This window comes from Diadema antillarum, unplaced genomic scaffold (assembly GCF_040938485.1).
Source record: "Diadema antillarum isolate AM-2024a unplaced genomic scaffold, OU_Dant_1.0 seq00000966_RagTag, whole genome shotgun sequence".
NCBI classification, from domain to species: domain Eukaryota; kingdom Metazoa; phylum Echinodermata; class Echinoidea; order Diadematoida; family Diadematidae; genus Diadema; species Diadema antillarum.
The window spans coordinates 551,842-560,842 of record NW_027271812.1 but is presented as its reverse complement, the minus strand read 5'-3'; the positions used below and the strand labels follow the sequence as shown (position 1 = coordinate 560,842).

The 9,001-nt window shown below is 37.7% G+C and overlaps 1 protein-coding gene across 1 annotated transcript in view; it reads left to right on the top strand.

Annotated features, from left to right (window-relative positions):
* Nucleotides 1-588: 588 nt before the first annotated feature.
* The window catches only part of LOC139741961 (adenylate cyclase type 5-like), a 232,232-nt gene continuing 223,819 nt past the window's right edge, over nucleotides 589-9,001 (top strand). Inside the window, exon 1 of the mRNA XM_071652528.1 lies at nucleotides 589-808. The gene's annotated coding sequence lies outside the window, so the exon portion shown is untranslated. The remainder of the gene's footprint in view (nucleotides 809-9,001) is intronic.

Sequence of the window (9,001 nt, the reverse complement as noted above, 5' to 3'; positions counted from 1 at the left end):
AATAAGAAAATTTTTGCTTCATTTGACCATAACTTCAAAAATGTACCTTTATATGTGGTGACTAACATATCATTTAAAAGGTATCATATAATACTTTATGACAGACACCGTACTTCAAAATCTTCAATGGACTTATCGGTTTCTGCAAACAAACTCTTCAATTATTATCATTGTAGTAAGCCCTGAGATAGACTCCTTACGAGCGTACCCATACTTTGTTGCACTACTACACTCGCCCGCACAAAACTCCCAATGCACCGAAGGATTTAAGAATCCAAGGTAGCATTTCATTTTGCTGACCCACATATCGCTTCTGTTGGTATAGTACGACCAACGTATAAGGAATGACAACAAATCCGTAGCGATTTTTCTTCTCTCTCCGTCTCTCCCCGGTCTTTTCCTGTGGTGAGTATACAGTTGTCATGGATGGGCAAACTGTGTACGTACGTCACGTCACCGAAGCGCTCAGGGAATCGTAGAAGTTGGAAGTCTGTACCTCAACAACGTGTTTTCTCGTATAGGCCGCAGATGATCGACTCCGACTCGCTGTGTACGTTACTAGATGGTCTATGTCAAATATAACGACAAAATAGAGCGAGGTATAATACAAGCGCCTAGAAGCGAGCCGAGAGGATGAGGCGAGGGAGGATGGATGGATTTTATTTTTGGAAGTCACACATCACTGCACGCGTTTTTGTTGTCACTGCTACACGGAGGAAAAATCATTATCTGGGCGTTAGGGCGTTTAAATGGCAATCAAATCAATGAATGGAGACGCATCCCTCGGTATGAATGATGATATCTGAACGTAAGTAAACCGTAGACGGCATTCATCTGTCTATCAGGCGATTTTGATCATATAAAATTATACGTAGTAGCGCAACTTGTATTCTTCTGTTGACGTTGATATTTTTTTAGATACAAAGTCGGGACACCTGCAGCTGTGATCCTTGAATTGATAATGATACAGTCGGCGACGGATTTTGGGTTTATAGCCGCCTTTCTATTGCAAGACTTCAACACTCAAATAGAGCATATAATTATAGGAGAGGTCTAAGTTAGACAGTTGTAAATCATATGTTGTATATCTAACGGTTAGTGCTAATAATATCAATACACACTACCATTTAACCAGACAATCCTCACAATAGTCACATTTGTCTTGAGGGGTCTAGCGTTAAGCGTCTTGTTACAATTGCCATGTTAACGTTAGATGATATGGGAATGGATACAACTTGTCAAAAATTTGAGACTGTTGTTATACTGTTATACTATAGACTATAGCAAGCAAATCTATACTTACTACTTTGCCCAGCAGACTACAAAATAACACGAGAAACACCTGTCTGAAAGTGCTAAAAGATTCTAGATAGTAACAACTTACAATGTAGTTGAGATGTGTGCGTCTACCAATGAAAAGCAGTGTTAAAATTGCCATGGGATGCATCTCTTTTATCACTGCAGCCTGCTTATAGTTATAATGGTTCATCTGTTTGTGTGTGTGTGTGTATGTGTGCGTGTGTGTGTACAGCCATTGATTCTCATGTGCACTGTGTTGAGGCAATCAAGATGCTCATGATACTCATTTACCTTGCCTTAAAAAAGTGTCTATATGTACACCCTATTCAACAGCAATAATACAGTGTACAGGGCTGCCAACACTGGAAACTACAATTTGAAGTTGAGAGTGAGACTCCCATAGGCCAATGCTATATAATTTAGGAGTCAAAATGAGTGAGATCAATAGAAATGCATGCAAATGAAATAAAGTTTTAGAGTGAGAAAGGACCAAAATGAGTGAGTCTCACTCTCAATGCGTGAAAGTTGGCAGCCCTGATGATACCACCACTTATAGCTACTCATCTATTTTGCTGAATTACATAGTAGATGTACAATAGGATTTGAATTGACATTCATGGGTCTATACAGCCATATTATTTCTGTCATACGCTGTTATTTTCGTGTACAGATATTTTCGCGATTGATGAGGTCCTAGACATTTTCGCGAGATGTTGTTTTCGCGAATCGACGCTGGTGCTTACGTTAATGCTCTATTAACAAAGCGCATGGAGACAATTTCATGTATTGTTAAATTCGCGATCCAACTGTGATTTGCGAAATTCGCGAAAATTAAACCCTCGCGAAAATAACAGAGCAAGTATATACTCTGTGGCATCTTGATCAAAATCATAGAAATAGCTGAATTTATGTAGGGCCTACACTGTACTCTAAGGCCCGAATTGAGGAAGGTGGTACAAATGAAACCATGGTTTAAACCATGGACAAAAACCATGGAGCGCCAAGTGTCGCATGGAATATTTCGTTACGAAATTAGTCATTTTGTCGATGAAATGATTATTTTGTAACGGAATAACAACATTTTGTAACTAAATGAACATTTCGTCCACGAAATGATAATTTCATTAACAAAACAGTCATTTTGTTGACGAAATGACCAATTTTGTAACGACATATTTCGTGCGACACTTGGCGCTCCATGGTTTTTGTCCATGGTTTGTACACCATGGTTTCATTTGTACCACCTTTGTGAATTCGGGCCTAAGGGTCAAGTCCCTCTCTCTCTATCCAGGTCTCAACACTCTTTTCTCTCTCTCTCTCTCTCTCTCTCTCTCTCTCTCTCTTCCTCTGGTGGCTGTTTTGGACCACCAGAGGGACCACCAATGTGGTTCGAAATACATTGTACAGTAAGTGGAAACGCAACAATCCAGTCTGAACCATAAGTGACAGATTGAGCCACCAAGGGATGGTCCTTTTGGAAATCTGGTGGCCGGACATCAATTTTTAGTGGTCCCGGGCCACTGGGCCACTGCTAATGTCAAACTCTGCTTGTTAGCTGTAGTGGCAAGTCAATATATTCCAGTGCCCATCTAGTAGATCTAGCGAGTACACATCTAAAATTCTCCAATTGAAAGTCACTTTATTTTGTGACTATGCTAGATCTCAAAACTCTGCTGTAATTTTATGCCCTCTAGCTCCCAACTTGCTGATTATCTGAAGCCAGAATGTAGAGAGACTGAATGCGGTATTGAAACAGGTTTATATCCATGCATTTTTACCAGAATTGCATAGATCAATTTAATCATCCACCCTGTATTGAAAATTCTCTCAATTCTCACCCAGTATACAATATTATACACGTAGATATAAGGTTGTATCATTGACAGTCTTGTGTCATGGGACGTACAAAAGAGCCCTTGTTTATGATATCTGAGGAATCAAAACCAACAAGAAAAAGGTTTGTATATAAACTAATGCAAATAATCAAGGAAGTGATGATACTACAGTATCAAATGGTTTTCTTTTGCATCGGGAAGTACACATGTACAGGTGTTGTATCATTGATCTCTAAAATCTGGTTGCTTTGGTAATTTTTCTAACTTGTACTACTTTTTTATGTTAAAGTGTATTTTTTTCAATTATTATTTTTTGTGCACTTAATGTGTGTGTGTGTGTGTGTGTGTGTACATGCGTACAGTAGCTGTGATTAATATTTAAGGGTCTTGATTACAATCGGCTTTCTGCTGAGTATACAGGTTATTATTAAAATATAATCATTTATGAAACAGACCAACTAAAAACTCAAACTTAGATATCATTTGAAATTATGGAAAAACAAAACAGAACAAAACCAGAACAAAGAGTGTCCCTTGACTGACTTGTAAACAGGATACGTGATTATGGAATGTACAATTGTGTGGCTTTATGTGTATGAAAAATTCTGTTTCACCTCAAATTTCAGGTAATTTTCATACCGTGAAAAAAAAAAATTGATTCTTAGTTCTAAATAAAACTTTTTTTAAAAAGTCTACAGCTACAGTTGTACATGTATTGTTATAAATACAAAATGTGCAGTATGGTATCTGCAATCTGTGTAGATTTGATGTGAGATGATGTGCACATGTATACAATCTGTACTCCATGTGTATCGTAGTGGACTACTGTCATTCATATTTGAAATTATGGCATTCATACTGTATACGTAATTAATTAAAATTACACATGTGGCCAATTTTAATGAACATCACTTGTTTATGATCTTGTTGTCTTCTGTATGTACAATGTACATCTGAATAGTAGAATATTGTCCATATATTTGTTCAAATTTCTTAATTTGGCACTACTTAATATTAAAGTGAGACCAGAAATTTGTGACCATAACTTCCACTCTTCCAAAGTAATGCAACTTTTGCATTGTTCAAAGCAAGCCTGCCAATGTGAGTGGTTTGACTGCATTTGAGTCTTTTTGTAAACCATCATGGGTTTTTTTTTTCTTCTGTCACATTTTATGTGTTTGCACAAAGAAAAAGTCTCTTTGCCAATAGTCAGGGGCCTGTTCTGTCAAACTTGAAGACATTCTATCAACACATGCACATTATAATATTATTGGTGATCGGCACACTTGTTTGACTTTGGAATTGTCAAACTCCACCCTCATTTTGAAGTTTTAACTTAGATTTGAACACCAGGCACTGATTATGTGCCTTGTGAGAAGTGTTTGAAAATTGCTGCTTCATACAGAAGAGGGATTAATGACTTATGTGACCAGAGCAAATATTTGCCCCCTGAGGGACCTGAAACTGAAAGACATTTAAGTTATTGCTCAATATAATATCAATCGAATTGAATGCTGCTGTGTAATAATACAAAGTGTACGTTGCGGCTTGCTTCAGTGTTTTCTGTTGGACCGGATTACATATCAACCAACCTCTCTCAGCGGTGTGTTGACAGAGCAAACTGACTACCTACAATGTATTATTACAAAGATACATTTTGCACACATAGAACAGTGGCAATGTGTATGATCACCCATAGGAGTGTTCACAGGATGCAAACTGGACCTGTGCAAGCTATGCTTTATAGAAGGTACAAGTGTTTGTACATTGTACATGTAGCAGTGGCGGATCCAGAGGGGTGCGCACCAGGCACACGCCCCCTCCTTATTTGTGATAAAAACAAAAGAAATATGAAACCCGGAAGTAGCACCGGAAATATTGTTTGCGCCGGAATTCCTGGATCCGCCCCTGTGTAGATTGTAGCAGTCGGAGTGAAATGTCAAACTTTTTCCACATTTCAGCACATTGTAGTCTACAATTTCAATATTGAGTTTAATTTTTTGAAAGTACTTGCTTGTGCTGAACATTTACACATTTGTAGTATTCTTTGAGAAAAACTTTTTCTTTTGTTATAGATACAAATTCCATATTTGTACATTGTATGTAAATTGTAATGTAATTATATACTCTCGGAAACAAAGAGCATTATGTACGTACATCTGTACCCATAGAAATACAAAATATTTGTACATGGGTCTACTGTAATGGAAATTTGTCAGCATCAAAGAATGTATTAAATGAAGGTCAAAGTGCCATTTTGTTGCCTAATGCTCAATCCACATTTATAATATGATTTCTTTTTTCAACTTGTATGCTTGCAGTTTTAAAAAGAAAGCATTGTGCATACAGTGTAGTATCATTGGGCAGCTATTTCCTGACATTTTAGAGCGCGTAGGTGTTGAGGTTTTGACTAACTTCAGTTTTGTAGTTCTCGGTTTCATCGGAGAGGGAACTCGATCTTTTGGCTTCATGTGGAGCCTGATTGTTTGATGATGAAAGTCTATGCAGAGTCTTTCATACTACTGTAGTTCTGTCATTGTTGTCTGTCACAAAGCAAGGTAGTAGCCCTGTAAAGACTTTGCATTAAAGATTGCCTTTTTATGACATTGCTGTGCTGGCTGTTCCTTTTCATACTGATCCATGGATGGAAACTCCTTCTGCTCAACCATAGATGTAAAATTAGGATTACAGCTACTGTACAATTTGTAAGCAACCATTGTACAGATTGTATGCAGGACTGGAGGCTATGTTCTTTTCTTGTCCACAGTTTTAGCAAATTCATTCAAGGGGGAATTCTATTACACAGTTGAAAGTTAATCTGAAAAGAAGTAATACAATTTTCTTTAATAGCACAACAAACATTTGATCAAATCTGATGAAAAATAAGGAAGTTATGACATTTTTAAGTTTTGCCATTTTTTTTTACAGTTCTTGAACAGTCAATATGAATTGTATCCAAATTGAGAAGTGAATGTCATCCTCTCACAACTTGCCATACATGTCACAGTGTAGTATACAGTAGATCTAGTTTGAACTTGAAATATTACAATTTGTGACCCGCTACAACAAAAAGGTCCTAAAGTCGCGCACGGTCGAAGCCGTGAAAATCGAGTTTGAAGTCAGAGCATTAAAATTGGTCAAAACTTACGATTTTTTGATTTCGATATATTATTGGAGTCTAACATGTTTTCTATCATCTGTCAAAATTTTGAAGCAAAATGATCAAAGGAAAGATTAAAAAATAGCGATTTCAGAGCCATGTTTTTTGGCGTTTCAACGAAGCAGAAACTGGTCAGAAAATTTGGATTGAGCGCCACAGATAGGTTCCGCCCCTAACAACGACCAGAGTGATCTCATTGGTCAGTTTGCTGCTTGCTGCTAACCGAAGCGTGAAGCTCGCACACTGCCCAGTTGACTGGTGCGTGCGGGCGGGGTGCGCTATGCTCAGCCGCTTCTCACATTCTGGTCACTGATTGGTAGAGTTGGTGAGGAGACCGCCGACGCTGATGTGCTTGAATGAACTCTTCGGGGGTTGCTAGGGCTTACCTTCTATTGTCCAGAGGTGAAAACTGACTTGCGTGTCCCTTGAGCGCGATTGCCTCGAAAGGAAGACTTTTAGGGCGCTTTTCTCGAAACAGTGATTTTCCAGACGTCTCGACATGCTCTCTTTTAAACATCGATATCTCCGCAGCCGGTTATTTTTATAAAATGTGTTATATATCAATTTAAAGCAGAAAGATTAGGGGATTGTATCATGCAATTTTCAAATAATTGACCTCGCCCGACTTTAGGATCATTTTGTTGTAGCGGGTCACATTTGTATTCATTCATTCAGTCGTAAATCCTGATATTGATAGAATTGATAATTATTCTGAAGATTTGCAACACAAAATAACATTATATTTTATACATCGATAACAAAAACATTGAATTTTTGTCTTTTTTTTTGTACACAGTGAAAAATTGTGAGGTGATAATGTCAGCTCACTCATTCAACCGTACAAGAACTATTCTGCAGAAATTATCAAAACTTCACAATTTCATAACTATCCCTAGTAAAGTTTTGATTATTAGTTGATTAGATTTTTAGTGTTACACTGTATACTTAAAATGAGATTTTAGTCTTTCTTATCAGTCTAACTTTGTATTTAACTGGACTGGAATTACTCTTTAATATCTCAGTGCATCTTTTGAGCACAAGAAATGTAATGCAGCAAAAGCTTGAATTAGACCTCATTAGCAGTGCTACAATATTATGTATTTACATACTCTACATAATGGAAAATTCAAAGTGTTCTGTTTTTGTTTTTGTTGTTTGTTATTTGTACTTTTTACAATGTAGTCTATAAAAATCATTTTCTCCAAGTTGACTACAGCAATAAAACCCTTCAAAGGTTTACAGAGTCATGGGAAATAGTCTATCCAAATCTCCTCTCCATCGAGGCATCATAGATGTCACAACCCAGTATACAATTTGGGAATACAAATTTATTTGGTATACAAGCTGGCCAAGTTTTATTCTAAGAGGTCGAGTGAACTATGTAAATCTCAACGTCTAGGACTGGGGCAAAGTCAAAATACTCTAAGGCAGTATTATATCAGAGTGTTTATATTTTCAGGAAGTTTTGTGAGTCTACTGACATTAATAGTGAGATCTACTGTAATTACAGTGTAGCAACTAGCAAAATTTGCCTCCCATTTATAGATTTATGCGCAAATACTCTGTATGTGCTATTGGGTACACATTATAAACTGTATGTCTCTCCAAGGTTTAAAATCAGTACCCCCCCCCCCCCCCCTCCCCCCCGATTCTGAAAGGGATAATTTATTCCTTGATCCATCACTGGTTCTTGACATCATTGCAAATTCAGCCATTCATGATATTGTCCTATACATCGGTCTGAAGATGAATTTGTGTGTAACGCTAAACTGCAGTACCTGTAAGCCAGCCACGCCATGTGATGATAGAATAGGCATTCCCCATACATGTATGTATGTATGGGACAAGGCACTGATGGCGGGTCGTGTTGCCAAGTAGGATTGGTGTATTTAAGCCCCATCTTGTGAAATACGTACGTACACTGTAGTGAACCCACAAAGTGTACATGGAGTATTTAGACAGTACTAAACACTTCCATAAAATAGCATACACACTATAAAAGAAAACAATAGTCCCATTCTTAAAAGACTTGGGTAATGTGGATCTGGAGTGAGCTGGAATATACCACAATCATAAATGATTAGTCATGCAGATTATGAATCTAAAAAAAAAGAAGGAAAAGAAATATGAATTTACTGCACCAACTCAAGGTGCATGGCTTAGTTTTGTCCTAATTTAGAGAGCAGATCCTTTGGTTAATTCCCGCATACACTTGTATATCAGGACCTACTGTTGGTGGACTACATTTCCAAGGTAACTTCACAAATAAAGCAGGGCACAGCTAAGGTACCTGTGATGTGAATTTGTCACCTCAGAATGAAAAAAGCAGACAACTTCCTCTCGTGGTCAAGTCATTTGTTCCCATTACCCACTTAATTGGGGGGTGTGATTAGCACTCTCCCTTTGTACGGACTCACACGTACATCGAGTCGTCATTACTGAGGTGTTTGCCGCAACCTTGCTACACATTCTGTAATGACAGGAGATAGAAAGAGATACATGTAGAGAGATAGAGAGAAATAGAAACTCACAGAGGAATAGAGATGGTAAGGGAGAGAAGCAATTACAGTGAACTACAATGTACTGTACACTGTAGTATTGTTATTATCATTTATTCAGCCAAATGAAAATAACAATAACAGGTTCAAAATGCATAACATATGGGCCTTCTGTAGGGCAAGTCCAAGATAAGGTCCCCTCAGAAGGC